At 41.3% G+C, this 14,433-nt stretch overlaps 1 pseudogene; it reads left to right on the top strand.

The window, feature by feature from the left end:
- Positions 1–12,012: 12,012 nt before the first annotated feature.
- On the top strand, positions 12,013–13,483 carry LOC100394864 (large ribosomal subunit protein uL5-like; annotated as a pseudogene).
- The last annotated feature ends 950 nt before the right edge of the window (positions 13,484–14,433 follow it).

The raw sequence follows: 14,433 nt of genomic DNA, 5'->3' as shown, positions 1-14,433 counted from the left end.
AGGTCCCATTTGTCTATTTTGGCTTTTGTTGCCAATGCTTTTGGTGTTTTGTTCATGAAGTCCTTGCCTACTCCTATGTCCTGGATAGTTTTGCCTAGATTTCCTTCTAGGGTTTTTATCGTGCCAAGTCTTATGTTTAAGTCTTTAATCCATCTGGAGTTAATTTTAGTGTAAGGTGTCAGGAAGGGGTCCAGTTTCTGCTTTCTGCACATGGCTAGCCAGTTTTCCCAACACCATTTGTTAAACAGGGAATCCTTTCCCCCTTGCTTGTTTTTGTGAGGTTTATCAAAGATTGTATAGTTGTAGATATGTTGTGTTGCCTCCGGTGCCTCTGTTTTGTTCCATTGGTCTATATCTCTGTTTTGGTACCAGTACCATGCTGTTTTGATTACTGTAGCCTTGTAGTATAGTTTGAAATCCGGTAGTGTGATGCCCCCTGCTGTGTTCTTTTTGCTTAGAATTGACTTGGCTATGCGGGCTCTCTTTTGGTTCCATATGAAGTTCATGGTGGTTTTTTCCAGTTCTGTGAAGAAAGTCAATGGTAGCTTGATGGGGATAGCGTTGATTCTGTAAATTACTTTGGGCAGTATAGCCGTTTTCACGATGTTAATTCTTCCTAACCATGAACATGGAATGTTTCTCCATCTGTTTGTGTCCTCTCTGATTTCGTTGAGCAGCGGTTTGTAGTTTTCCTTGAAGAGGTCCCTTACGTTCCTTGTGAGTTGTATTCCAAGGTATTTTATTCTTTTTGTAGCAATTGTGAATGGCAGTTCGCTCTTGATTTGGCTTTCTTTAAGTCTGTTATTGGTGTAGACGAATGCTTGTGATTTTTGCACATTGATTTTATATCCTGAGACTTTGCTGAAGTTGCTTATCAGTTTCAGGAGTTTTTGGGCTGAGGTGATGGGGTCTCCTAGGTATACTATCATGTCGTCTGCAAATAGAGACAATTTGGCTTCCTCCTTTCCTATTTGAATACCCTTTATTTCTTTTTCTTGCCTGATTGCTGTGGCTAGAACTTCCAGAACTATATTGAATAGGAGTGGTGAAAGAGGGCATCCTTGTCTAGTGCCAGATTTCAAAGGGAATACTTCCAGTTTTTGCCCATTCAGTATGATATTGGCTGTTGGTTTGCCATAAATAGCTTTTATTACTTTGAGATATGTTCCATCGATACCGAGTTTATTGAGGGTTTTTAGCATAAAGGGCTGTTGAATTTTGTCAAATGCCTTCTCTGCGTCAATTGAGATAATCATGTGGTTTTTGTTTTTGGTTCTGTTTATGTGGTGAATTACGTTTATAGACTTGCGTATGTTGAACCAGCCTTGCATCCCCGGGATGAATCCTACTTGATCATGGTGAATAAGTTTTTTGATTTGCTGTTGCAATCAGCTTGCCAATATTTTATTGAAGATTTTTGCATCTATGTTCATCATGGATATTGGCCTGAAGTTTTCCTTTCTTGTTGGGTCTCTGCCGGGTTTTGGTATCAGGATGATGTTGGTCTCATAAAATGATTTGGGAAGTATTCCCTCTTTTTGGATTGTTTGAAATACTTTTAGAAGGAATGGTACCAGCTCCTCTTTGTGTGTCTGGTAGAATTCAGCTGTGAACCCGTCTGGACCTGGGCTTTTTTTGTGTGGTAGGCTCTTAATTGCTGCCTCGGCTTCTGACCTTGTTATTGGTCTATTCATAGTTTCAGCTTCCTCCTGGTTTAGGCTTGGGAGGATGCAGGAGTCCAGGAATTTATCCATTTCTTCCATGTTTACTAGTTTATGTGCATAGAGTTGTTTGTAATATTCTCTGATGATGATTTGAATTTCTGTGGAATCTGTGGTGATTTCCCCTTTATCATTTTTTATTGCATCTATTTGGTTGTTCTCTCTTTTCTTTTTAATCAATCTGGCTAGTGGTCTGTCTATTTTGTTGATCTTTTCAAAAAACCAGCTCTTGGATTTATTGATTTTTTGAAGGGTTTTTCATGTCTCAATCTCCTTCAGTTCAGCTCTGATCTTAGTTATTTATTGTCTTCTGCTGGGTTTTGAGTTTTTTTGATCTTGCTCCTCTAGCTCTTTCAATTTTGACCATAGGGTGTCAATTTTGGATCTCTCCACTCTCCTCATATGGGCACTTATTGCTATATACTTTCCTCTAGAGACTGCTTTAAATGTGTCCCAGAGGTTCTGGCATGTTGTGTCCTCGTTCTCATTGGTTTCGAAGAACTTCTTTATTTCTGCCTTCATTTCGCTGTTTACCCAGTCAACATTCAAGAGCCAGTTGTTCAGTTTCCATGAAGCTGTGCGGTTCTGGGTTGGTTTCTGTATTCTGAGTTCTAACTTGATTGCACTATAGTCTGAGAGGCTGTTTGTTATGATTTCAGTTGTTTTGCATTTGTTGAGCAGTGCTTTACTTCCAATTATGTGGTCAATTTTTGAGTAGGTGTGATGTGGTGCTGAAAAGAATGTATATTCTGTGGATTTGGGGTGGAGAGTTCTGTAAATGTCTATCAGGTTTGCTTGCTCCAGGTCTGAGTTCAAGCCCTGGATATCCTTGTTGATTTTCTGTCTGGTTGATCTGTCTAATATTGACAGTGGAGTGTTAAAGTCTCCCACTATTATTGTGTGGGAGTCTAAGTCTCTTTGTAAGTCATTAAGAACTTGCCTTATGTATCTGGGTGCTCCTGCATTGGGTCCATATATGTTTAGGATCGTTAGCTCTTCTTGTTTTATTGATCCTTTTACCATTATGTAATGGCCTTCTTTGTCTCTTTTGATCTTTGTTGCTTTAAAGTCTATTTTATCAGAGATGAGAATTGCAACTCCTGCTTTTTTTTGCTCTCCATTTGCTTGGTAAATCTTCCTCCATCCCTTTATTTTGAGCCTCTGTGTATCCTTGCATGTGAGATGGGTTTCCTGGATAGAGCACACTGATGGGTTTTGGATTTTTATCCAATTTGCCAGTCTGTGTCTTTTGATTGGTGCACCATGGAATATTATGCAGCCATCAAAAACGATGAGTTTGTGTCCTTTGTAGGGACATGGATGAACCTGGAGACCATCATTCTCAGCAAACTGACACAAGAACAGAAAATGAAATACCACATGTTCTCACTCATAGGTGGGTGTTGAACAATGAGAACACATGGACACAGGGAGGGGAGCACTACACACTAGGGTCTGCTGGGGGGAATAGGAGAGGAATAGTTGGGGGTGGGGAGTTGGGGAGAGATAGCATGGGGAGAAATGCCAGATATAGGTGAAGGGGAGGAAGGCAGCAAATCACACTGCCATGTGTGTACCTGTGCAACTATCTTGCATGTTCTTCACATGTACCCAAAAACCTAAAATGCAATAAAAAAAATTTTTTTTGTTTCTAAAAGAAAAGATGATAAGTTTACTTTCAAAAATCTAAGTCTGCATTTTTCTGTGACCTCTGTGGAAATTCCACCCTACCTTTTTTTAGTCTGGTGGCCTGACCTAGCCGTGTGGGCAACAATGTCACTGTCATTTGTGCTTTCTGCAATCTTGGCACTTGATCACTGGCTCTAATCCTAGTTCTAACTATATTGTTAATACAACTGAGCTCCGGGAAGCACAAAAGTACTTATTTTGTCTGCGTATCAGAAGGTTTAAGAAAATGCCAGTTGAAATAATGGATTGACCATACACCTTTATCTTTTTTCTTCTCATTTCAAAACAACTAATGAAATAATTTAAACAAATGAATAAAATAGTCATGAACTCACAAGGACAAAACTCTAGTGTGCAGTTTCTTTTGCTGTACAGAAGCTCTTAAATTTAATTAGATCCCATTTGTCTATTTTGGCTTTTGTTGCCATTGCTTTTGGTATTTTAGTCATGAAGTCCTTGCCTATGCCTATGTCCTGAATGGTATTGCTTAGGTTTTCTTCTAGGGTTTTTATGGTGTTAGGTCTTATGTTTAAATCTTTAATCCATCTGGATTTTTGTGTAAGTGTAAGGAAGGGATCCAGCCTTGCATCCCAGGGATGAGGCTGACTTGATCATGATGGATAAGCTTTTTGATGTGCTGTTGGATTTGGTTTGCCAGTATTTTATTGAGGATTTTCGCATCAGTGTTCATCATGGATATTGGCTTTTTGAAGATTTTCCTTTCCCTATTGTGTGTTCTTGACACCTTTGTCAAAAATCAGTTGAGTGGGGCCAGGTGCAGTGACTCATGCCTGTAATCCTACCACTTTGGGAGGCCAAGGCAAGAGGATCACTTGAGCTCAGGTGTTTGAAACCAGCCCGGACAACATAGTTGGACCTCATCTCTATTTAGGGACAAAAAACCCACAGAGATAATATAGGGAAAAGAAAAAAGCTTCCAAAATAACTACCACCCCAATTCTGATATATATTCTCAGAGGGCTATAAGAAAGTATTACATCTATAAAATAAAAGTAAGATGTATAATGAGCTTGTGGAAATAAAAATGATAGCCACATTTTAAAAATGGCTGGAAGACAAAGTCAAGGAAATATGATATGAAGCAGAAAAAAAGATAAAGAGTTGAAAAATAAAAGAATAATGAGGAGAGACACAGAGAATACAACCTAGAAATTCCACATCTGAATAAGAAGATTCCAGAGAGAAGATAATGAAGAAAGGAGAAAAAAGAAAGAAAGAAAGAAGACTGGAAACATAGGGACAGAAACAGAGGAAATAATCTACAACTTTTTTTTTTTCCCCAAAAATGAAGAACACCAACCAGGCTATGTATTGAAAGGCCCATAGTGGACACATCTCAATGAGAATGAAAAAGAGCCACATTGATGTATATCATAGAGAGGATTTAAAATCCAGAATTAGGTCCCCTAAAAGCTCCCAAAGAGCAAAATAATGCAAAAGATGCCACACAAAAGGATAGAATTAGAAAAACACCAGACTTCTCAGCAGCAACATTGGATATGAGAAAGCAATTGAGTAATAGCATCAACAATCTTACAGAATATAATTTTCAACTTATAATTGTACACCCTGCCAGGCTAATAGTCAAGTGTGAGGTTAAGGTTAAGACATCTTCATTCATTCATAGACAATTTGGCACTCTTTCATAGGAAGATTTGAGAAGATGATCCAGTAAATCCTGAGTAATCTAAAAAAGGAGAAGTCATGGGATCCAGGAACAGGTGGATTTAACTCAGGAGAGAGGTGAGGAGAAGGCTCAGTCTGACAGCTCAGAGGCCACCAGTGGAGCATGAAGAAGGAGGCTGGAGATGAGTATGTGGAAAGAATTAAGGATATGTGGAAAATTTTGCAAGTAAACTAATAATTAGTTTTTTAAGCTCATCAGAATCCATGCACATGAAGGGAATCGTAATCATACACTACTTCACTCTGCAGTAAAATCACAAATAATTTGTCGTGTATTATATCGATATAAACTTTTATGTTGGTGAGGAACCTTGTCTTTGCAAGTAACTAAAAACTCAAAGTGGCTTAAACCATAAAGGAAATTACAGTATTTCTGTTACATTCTTGAGAGAAGGCAGTTTAGCCTACAGATGAGGTTTGATTCAGGGACCCTCTGAAATCTTTTAATTTCTCTTCTTGGCCTTCTGCAGTATCTATTTAAAGTAAGACTGGCTCTCCCCCAGGTTGCAAGGTGGCTTCCAGCACTTAGGGACTTTAATTTTCCTCGTTAATGTCCACCAGGGAAAGAATATTTCTCTAGTTTTGCAGAAGAACAAGGAAATGCATGCTCTCACCTTCCTCCAGCAGACTTCTCATTGGTTGATGTTAGGTACCTGCCTTTTCTTGAACCAGTCACTATAGCTTGAGGGATGGGGTTCAGCCAGTCAGAACCCACCTTTGTAGCTGGAGATGGGGTCAGCTTTTCAACAAAGTGTCTACTGACTAGGGAAATGGATGGGTGTCCATTCCAAATGGGAATCAAGGCACAGTTCCAAGAGGAAAGAGAATGGATGTTACTGACTACAAACCAGTCAATGTCTATTTTACAACATAAATTATTTAACTAAAAGTAGTAGTGAAATTGCTATAAGAGGCAGTGCAGATTGGGAGAATGAAAGAGCCAAACCCATATCCACGATAATTCAAAATAATAGAGAAAGTCAAATGTGTGGATCAATAAACAACAGTTTAAGCGTATTATTTGGAAATATAGAGCTAACTAGTAGAAAAGTTCTAAAGAATGACAAATAATTACCTCAGGGGAAGGCAGCCTGGGGGGATGGGTGGGATAGGGCAGGGCATGATGCTTTTTCATATGATTACATTTTAAAACTATGTTCATGAATTACTTTGATGAAAACTTTTTAAAAAAGTAAACTCCAATCTTTCATGAGAAAGAAATCATGAAATTAGATGAAATGGAAAAGCAGAAGGCTGATGATTTTGCCTTGTGGTAAAGTTGTATAGAAAACTCCAAAATGGCATGCACTCTGCCCCCAGGCCATTGTGTTAGTTAAATCCACATGCCATGAATATGAGGCCTTCTATGGCTCCACATATGCTCCAGCACACGGCGCCATTCCCCTGGCGAGGAGGAAAAATGTGTCCCAGTTTGAGAGGCATAGATTAAGACACATCAGGTCAAGGAGTCTGAAGTACTTTAAAGAGAGAAAACTCAAACATTTCCCAGAAACACCAAAGCCAAGGCCCCCTTGAACAAAACACAATGTAATGATAGATGAGTTTCAAAAGTTGCGGGATTTGGGATGCTGTCAAGAGGCCGGCCCTGGCTCTCTTCTTTCCACATAGGTCAGCTTTTCAAGAGGTCATCTAATGCTCATTGTCTTTCCTCTTGTCACAGTCTCACGGCCAATGTTGTTGCTCCTCTCCTCTCCTTGGACCACAAATGCTGCCTCCAGCAGTCCTCAAAGTCCTCTTCTCTAGTTTGCCTCCCTAACCTGATCCCAAACCGCCCATTCCTCCAGGCATCCTGTACCTAGCAGGGAATCACTGTGTACAAAAGCATTTCTGGGGCACAGGACGCAAATATAAGATGCCCCCCTTGGGGAAATAGGTACAAAAAAACAGACCACAGAGAGAATGTGGCTTAGATACTGCAGGTCCTTCTCAGCTGCTGGGACTGGAGCAGAATGGCGGACCTCAATGTTGATGGATAGAAGTGGCAGGAGAAGGGGCTGTTTTCAAAACTGATGACTTCCTGTTTCTCCAAGGGGAGGTTTGTATCTTACTTGTGGGCAAATTATATCTTAAGACATAGTTTAATGAGACTTTGGTTTCACAGCTGTAAGTCGAAAACATTCTTTTCTGAAATGGAATTTGCAGGGCAGTGAAAAATGAAACCCCTCTTCACCATGATGTTAACAGTGAGTCTCCACTTTGGGCTGAGTTAGCTGTTTGCAGTTCATGGGAAACAGAGACTGGAGATATCTTTTGCTTTCTTGCTGGACCCCAATGAAGACTGGAATGGGGATGAGGATCTACACTCATGTTGGGAAGACAGAGACAAAGCAATTCTGTGTGCACAGTGTCAGGCTGGATCCGAGAAAGAGAGAGAGAGAGAGAGAGAGACAGAGAGAGAGAGAGAGAGAGAGAGAGAGAGAGAGAGAGAGAGAGAGCGAGAGCAAGCCAGCACTCCACACTGCAATCCTGTTCTGTTCCCCATGCACCTTCAGTAAAATTGTGTTAAATGTTACAATCTGGTTTTCGCTGTTCTCTGGGGGAATTTAGGATGGGACTTTTAAGAGAGCAGAAATAATCCAGAGAAATGCAACACAGGGATGAAGGAACAGGTTGCCCAAAAGCCAGGCAGCTGCTTGATGTTCAAGTAATGATCAGGGCTGCTTTGTGAGACACAGAAGCATTCCTTGGGGATTTCCGGAGATCTCAGGGGGAGAGAAGCCTGATAAACAGCCAGGCTTTCTTTCAGATAAGCCGTCTGGGGACTTGGACTATCACTAGCTTCTAAGGAGAAGGTTGATTTTGGAAGGCTGTAGACCTTGGGGTCCTGGAGAGCCTTTTTAGACACTGAGTAAAGTTCTGGTGCTAACTCTATGGTCTTAACCATTTATTACTGTTTTGGCTTCTCCAAAGCCTTATCAGAGAAACAGCCAATGAAGGATCTCAAAGATCACAGCCAAAACAAATGCCAGCTAACTACACTGAAATCCACACTGCAACTGGACACGTTCATTCAGACAGTTCAAACTGGGCTATTCCCATGAGCTCATGCCTCATTCCTAATATTTCAGCTGAAATGTCACACCTGTTAGAGCTTCCAATTCCTCATTCATATTATATTCACTAACCTCCATCTTAAATTACTACAAACATTTTTCATGAATTCCTGGGGAAATCTTGGCATCCTTTTTTAAGGAAAAAGATACAGAAACAGGAAACACAGGGAATTATAGACTAGCAATTCTTTCTTATTTCCAACCTCCATCCTAAGTTACTACAAGCAATTCTCATACATTCCTGGGGGAAATCTTGGAGTCCTTTCTTAAGAAAAAAAAAAAAAAATACAGAAACAGAAAACAGGGAATTGTAGACTAGCAACCCTTCCTTATTTCTAAATAAATTTTGCTTCAGTATCAGATTCCTTGCAGGAGCCACACATTCAATGCCTATGCTGGAACTTTGCATTCTGTGTTGACAGCACACCCCATCGCAAACACTGGGTAAAATATCGTTACTGATAAAAATTTAAATCCTATGGAAATAACCAAACTCAGACAACAATTTTGACTCAAATTATTACCATAAAACAAGAAAATCCCTAAACAAAGGATTATGTCCAATTAGAATTATATTTATGGAGCCTCAAATTTGTGTTCCCAGTTTTACTTATTGAATCCCCCAGTTTTCAGACCTTCACTAGCTGACAGAGTGCTGACCCCAAAGTGGGCTAAATGTTCAGGGAAGTGGTCCCAGCCACCAGGAGCCCTCACAGCCAGGAGCCCTTTCCTGGTGGCTTCTGAGCAGCTGCTCTGAGCTGTCCAGGAAGCAGTTCTCTGCGTGCTGGGAGCTCCTTGCAGATGGTGCTTTCTCTTTCCCTCTCTTGGTTGGAGCAGAGAATTTCTCTGAGGTTACCAGCTCACTGCAGCTGTCCTTTGGAACTTGGTCTCTCTCGTTTTTTTTTCTCTCTCTCTCTCTCTGGCTCTCCAGGCCACAAACTCCCAGCTCTTCCCTGTGGCCCCCAAGTTTATAGGTCCTTTGTCCAGGTATTTGGTGAGAGGTGAGAGAGTATAATGCTTGAGCAGTGCCTTTGGTGTTACAGAGCTTGATGTCAGTTTCTAACTCAAGTGCTTACCTTCTGTGTAGCCTTGTACGAGTGATTCCAGCTGGCATCTGGAATATGGAGGTAATACAGCCCTAGCTTGTGGGGTTGTTGTGAGGATCTATGAGATGATACACGCCCAGCACTTGGCACAGTGCCAGGCACATGTTAGACATCCAATAAGTGGCAGCTATTAATACCCCTTCCTACTTGCAAATAAGGAAAGGCAAAATTGCTTATTTGAGTCTAAAATAGAAAGTCAGTACTTTTTTTTTTTTTTTTTGACAGAGTCTTGCTCAGTCACCCAGGCTGGAAGGCAGTGGCACGACCTCAGCTCACTGCAACCTCCGCCTCCCAGGTTCAAAGCAATCCTCCTGACTCAGCCTCCCCAGTAGCTGGGATTATAGGCACATGCCACCATGCCCAGCTGATTTTTGTTTTTTTTAGTGGAGATGGGGTTTTGCCACGTTGGCCAGGCTAGTCTTGGACTCCTGACGTCAATGGATCTGCTCGCCTCGGCCTCCCAAAGTGCTGGGATTATAGGCGTGAGCCACCGCACCCAGCCAGAAAGTCGGTACTTTCATATAAAAGTCAATTCATAGCAGCAATTGTTAGACCAAGGCCCTGATAGTTGTTATTTTTTGGTTTGTCCTAGAGCAGCAGCAGAATAAATAAACAAGACTGAATTATTTGAGAACCCATCAACTCCTAGTTAATCAGTAATAACTAAGGTATTCTTTGAAGTAGGCCTGAAGGGCAAAGTAGACATTTGTCTGGCAGATGAGGGACCAGCCAGGATGGCCAAGGCGTGGCTGGTGTCCCGTCACCCTCTCCACCCCGACCCCAGCTGCCTCCTCCCTGCCTGTGGCAGACATTATCAATCTGACCACCTCATCTTCTTGAGCCTGGATACTGCTTTATGATAGTTTTCTTTCCTTTTTGTTTTTCTGTACTAAAGTCTTTGAAAAATTCCAGATAGCGTGTCCTGCCACTCTTGCAGCATATATCTCTAAAAAATGTGGACGCTTTCTTATGCAACAGCAGTGATATCACACCCAACAAAATTAACAATAAATCCTTTCTATTATCTAATACCCAGTCCTAATCAAATTTCCCTGACCATCTCAAAATATTTAAGATCATGTTCAACACAGCTGTGGAGGCCCTCAACCCACGGTCAGAGGTTTAAGCAGGAGAAATGGCATTTTCAGATGAGTTGGAAGTGTCTACAGGCTGTCCTTTGGGAAATGGAATAAAGGGGCGCCTTCTACCTCAGCATGACTTGGTAACTTCAAGGGCTTCTTCCTAGATGGGGCATTCCTTTCTCAGAGTTCTAGTCCTCTGAATAAAGATCCAGGAAGCAAAGGGACCCTCCTGCAAACAAGACTCTGGGACTCAGGGTTGCAGGGTTTTCCCGGGGTGACCCCAGCAGATAGAGCCCTGCCCTGCACAGCAGTTAGTGGGTGGGTGGGTGAAACAAATAGAGCAGTTAAGGGGCCTCAGCCTCCAGGGAGATGCTAATCCTACCCTGGAGGACTGGCCATGGGAGCTAAACCTCTCCCTGGCTGGCCAGGTCATCTGTCCCCTCTGCACCCTGGGGAGTAGGCACCCAGTGTGCTTTGGAATCAACTGCCAATCTGCCTCCGGGGAATGGCATAGATTTTCTATTTCCTGTGCATGTCTACAAGGAAATTGGAGGCTCAATTTCAGGATGCCTGGGCCTGCACAAAGGCAGTGATGATGGCTATTGTCTGGAAAATGGCTCATTGTGGCGATGGGGTTGGGGGGGGCAGCAAATTAAGAGTCTTTGATCAATGACTGTGCATTCCTTTCTCAGAGCTGAGATTGTGCTCTGGCAGACAAAAGTCTGATTTAGTGCAGGACACACTGAAGTCCAGAGAGAGGGGATGTCCTTGTAGGGAAGAGAAGAGGATTTTGACCAAGATCCATGGTCCTCAGGGGTCCTGCTGCCCAGCTACTGAGCCTGACAGAGAGGTCAGGAGCTGTGGTGGCAGGGCAGAAACAGGGCTAGGGCAGCCTAGCAAGGAGTCACAGGAGTTATTAGTAAACTTTGGGATGGCAAAAGAGGCCTGAGTGTTTGTATTTTTGACCTCATGCTCTTTATGACATTGCCTTAGCTCTTCTAGGGAAAATGGAAAATGGATCTCTCTCTCCTTTCTTCCATTCCCTTCTATTCTTCCCTCATTCACTCATTTATTCACTCCTTTATCCAATGACCAATTATCAAGGGTGCTCTGACATGTCAGCTACTGTATCCAAGGCTTAGGATAAGATGATGAAAAAGACAGACATGCTTTCTGCTGTCACAGGATTTATAGACCCAGGGTGAGACAGACACTAAATCATGAACACACGGAGAGATGCAATGATTACAAATTGTAGTTAAATATTATGAAGAAAATAAAAGTGCTGAAACAGGAAATTGGATCGTCTATGACTTGCTCCCTCCCATGTGTTGTCTACCAGCCTATGGAGAGGGTTGAGCACTCTCTGGCACCTGCCTTGCTTATCTCTCACTTGCAACTATTGGCTCTGTCCTGACCCAACCGCCGGCTCCTCCCTGGTATCAGGCAGGAGAGATTTGAGAGCCCTGGCCCAACTGTCTGAGACTGTGTCAAGCCAGTGGCCGATTAGGCCTTGACCTTAAGCCCCAGACTTACTCCTGAGCTAGATAGCCTGTCTAAAATGAAAAACAAAAAACTTCTACAAATATATATTTTATTTTTTATCAAAATAAAGCTCTTCCTGTTCTCCATCATGGTGGATCAAGGTGAAAAAGAGAGCCCCATGCGGGAACTTTGCATCCAAAAGCTCTGTCTCAACATCTGTGCTGGGAAGAGTAGAGACAGACTGACCTGAGCAGCCAGGGTGCTGGAGCAGCTCACAGGGCAGACCCCTGTGTTTACCAAAGCGAGATACACTATCAGATCCTTTGGCAACTGGAGAAATGAAAAGATTGCTGTCCACTGCACAGTGTGAGGGGACAAGGCAGAAGAAATCTTGAAGAAGGGTCTAAATGTGCGGGAGTGTGAGTTAGGAAAAAAAAAAAAAACTTCTCAGACACTGGAGACTTTGGTTTGGGGTCCAGGAACACATTGATCTGAGTATCAAATATGACCCAAGCTTTGGTATGTATGGCCTGGACTTCTTTATTTTTTTAATTATACCTTAAGTTCTGAGGTACACATGCAGATCTTGCAGGACTGTTACATAGGTATACACATGCCATGGTGGTTTGCTGCATCCATCCCCCCCGTTATCTACATTAGGTATTTCTCCTAATGTTATCCTTCCCCAATCCTCCCACCCCCTAGCTATCCCTCCCCTAGCTCTCCCACCCCACAACAGGCCCCGGAGTATGACGTTCCCCTCCCTGTGTCCATATGTTCTCATTGTTCAACACCCACTTACGAGTGAGAACATGTGGTGTTTGGTTTTCTGCTCTTGTGTTTATTTGCTGAGAATGATGGTTTCCAGCTTCATCCGTGTCCCTGCAAAGGACATGAACTCATCCCTTTTTATGGCTGCATAGCATTCCATGGTGTGTATGTGCCACATTTTACTTATCCAGTCTATCATCGATGGGCATTTGGGTTGGCTCCAAGTCTTTGCTATTGTAAACAGTGCTGCAATGAACATACATGTTCATGTGTCCTTATAATAGAACAATGTATAATCCTTTGGGTATATACCCAGCATGGGATTGGGTATATACCCAGTAATGGGTCAAATGGTATTTCTATTTCTAGATCCTTGATAAATTGCCACACTGTCTTCCACACTGGTTGAACTAATTTATACTCCCTTATGTCCTGGACTTCTATGTGGTTCTGGGTAGGCAGACAAGAAGCACAGGACAGGCTGCATCGGGGCCAAACACAGAATCAGAAAAGAGGGGGCCATGCGCGGGTTCCAGCAGAAGTATGATGGAATCACCCTTCCTGGCAAATAAATTCCCATTTCTATTCAAAAGGCCAAAAAAAATTTCTCAGTGAAAAACAAACAAGAACCCCCAAAACTTCTACATATGTATAGTTTATTTTTTATCAAGATAAAGCTCTTCCTGTTCTCCAACATGGTGGATCAAGGTAAAAAGGAGAACCCCATGCGGGAACTTAGCATCCACAAGATATAAATTACATGACGTGAAGCACACAGGTCTTGTTCTGTCAGTTTTTCTTCATCGTTTTGAAACTCTGTTATTAGATACACACACATTTAGGATTGTTCTGTCTTCTTGGTTAATTGACTCTTTTCTCATATGAAATGTCCCTTCTTACCTCTAGTGATCGTTCTTGTGTTGAATCTTCTTTCTCTTTCACAACATATCTTCTTTTTATCCTTTTATTTTTAACCTCTCTGTATTTTTACATTTAAAGTGGGTATCTTACAAATAGGATACAGTTGAGTATTATTTCTTTAAATCATCAATTTTGCCTTTTAATTGGAGTGTTTAGTTCACTTATATTTAATGTAATTATTGATTTGGTTGGGTTGAAATGTACCATTTTGCTATTTGATATCTATTTTTTCTTCTTTTCTGCCCTCTTTAAATTCATGGGAATTTCTAACATTCTATTTTTTATCTCATCTACTAGCTTTTTGTCTACATCTGTTTTAGATGGTTACTCTAGGAATTGCAATACGCATTCTTAAATTAACAGAGTCTATCTTGAATTAATATGATTCCACTTCACATACAATGTGAGAATCTTACAACAGTATACTTCCATTTCCTCCCTCCTTTGCTCTATTTTTGACAATAATTTAATTTTTGCATATATTAACTCCCACAATGCAATGCTATTATTTTTGCTCTAAACAGTCATTTTTCTTTTAAATAAGTTAAAAATTAAGAAAAAAGTAGTTTACATTCACTCATATATATTATCATTTTTGGTGTCCTTCGTTCCTTGATGAGGATCTTAGCTTCCATCTGGTACCATTCTTCTTTAGCTTGGTGATGAATACTCTCAGCTTTTATTTATTTCAGAATTTCTCTATTTCATCTTCATTTTTGAATGATTTCTGAATACAGACTTAGAGTGATGGGCTATTTTTCTTTTAGCACTTTAAGGTCTCCGTTGCCTTCTGACTTGCATTGTATTTCATGGTAAATCAGTGATCTTTCTTACCCTTTTCATTCACTACCTACATGCATCTTTTTTTGGTCTGTTT

The sequence above is a fragment of the Callithrix jacchus genome, chromosome 7 (genome assembly GCF_049354715.1).
Source record: "Callithrix jacchus isolate 240 chromosome 7, calJac240_pri, whole genome shotgun sequence".
In the NCBI taxonomy this organism is placed as follows: Eukaryota; Metazoa; Chordata; class Mammalia; order Primates; family Cebidae; genus Callithrix; species Callithrix jacchus.
Note: the sequence above shows the minus strand (reverse complement) of the source record. Positions and strands in the feature narration are given on the sequence as shown.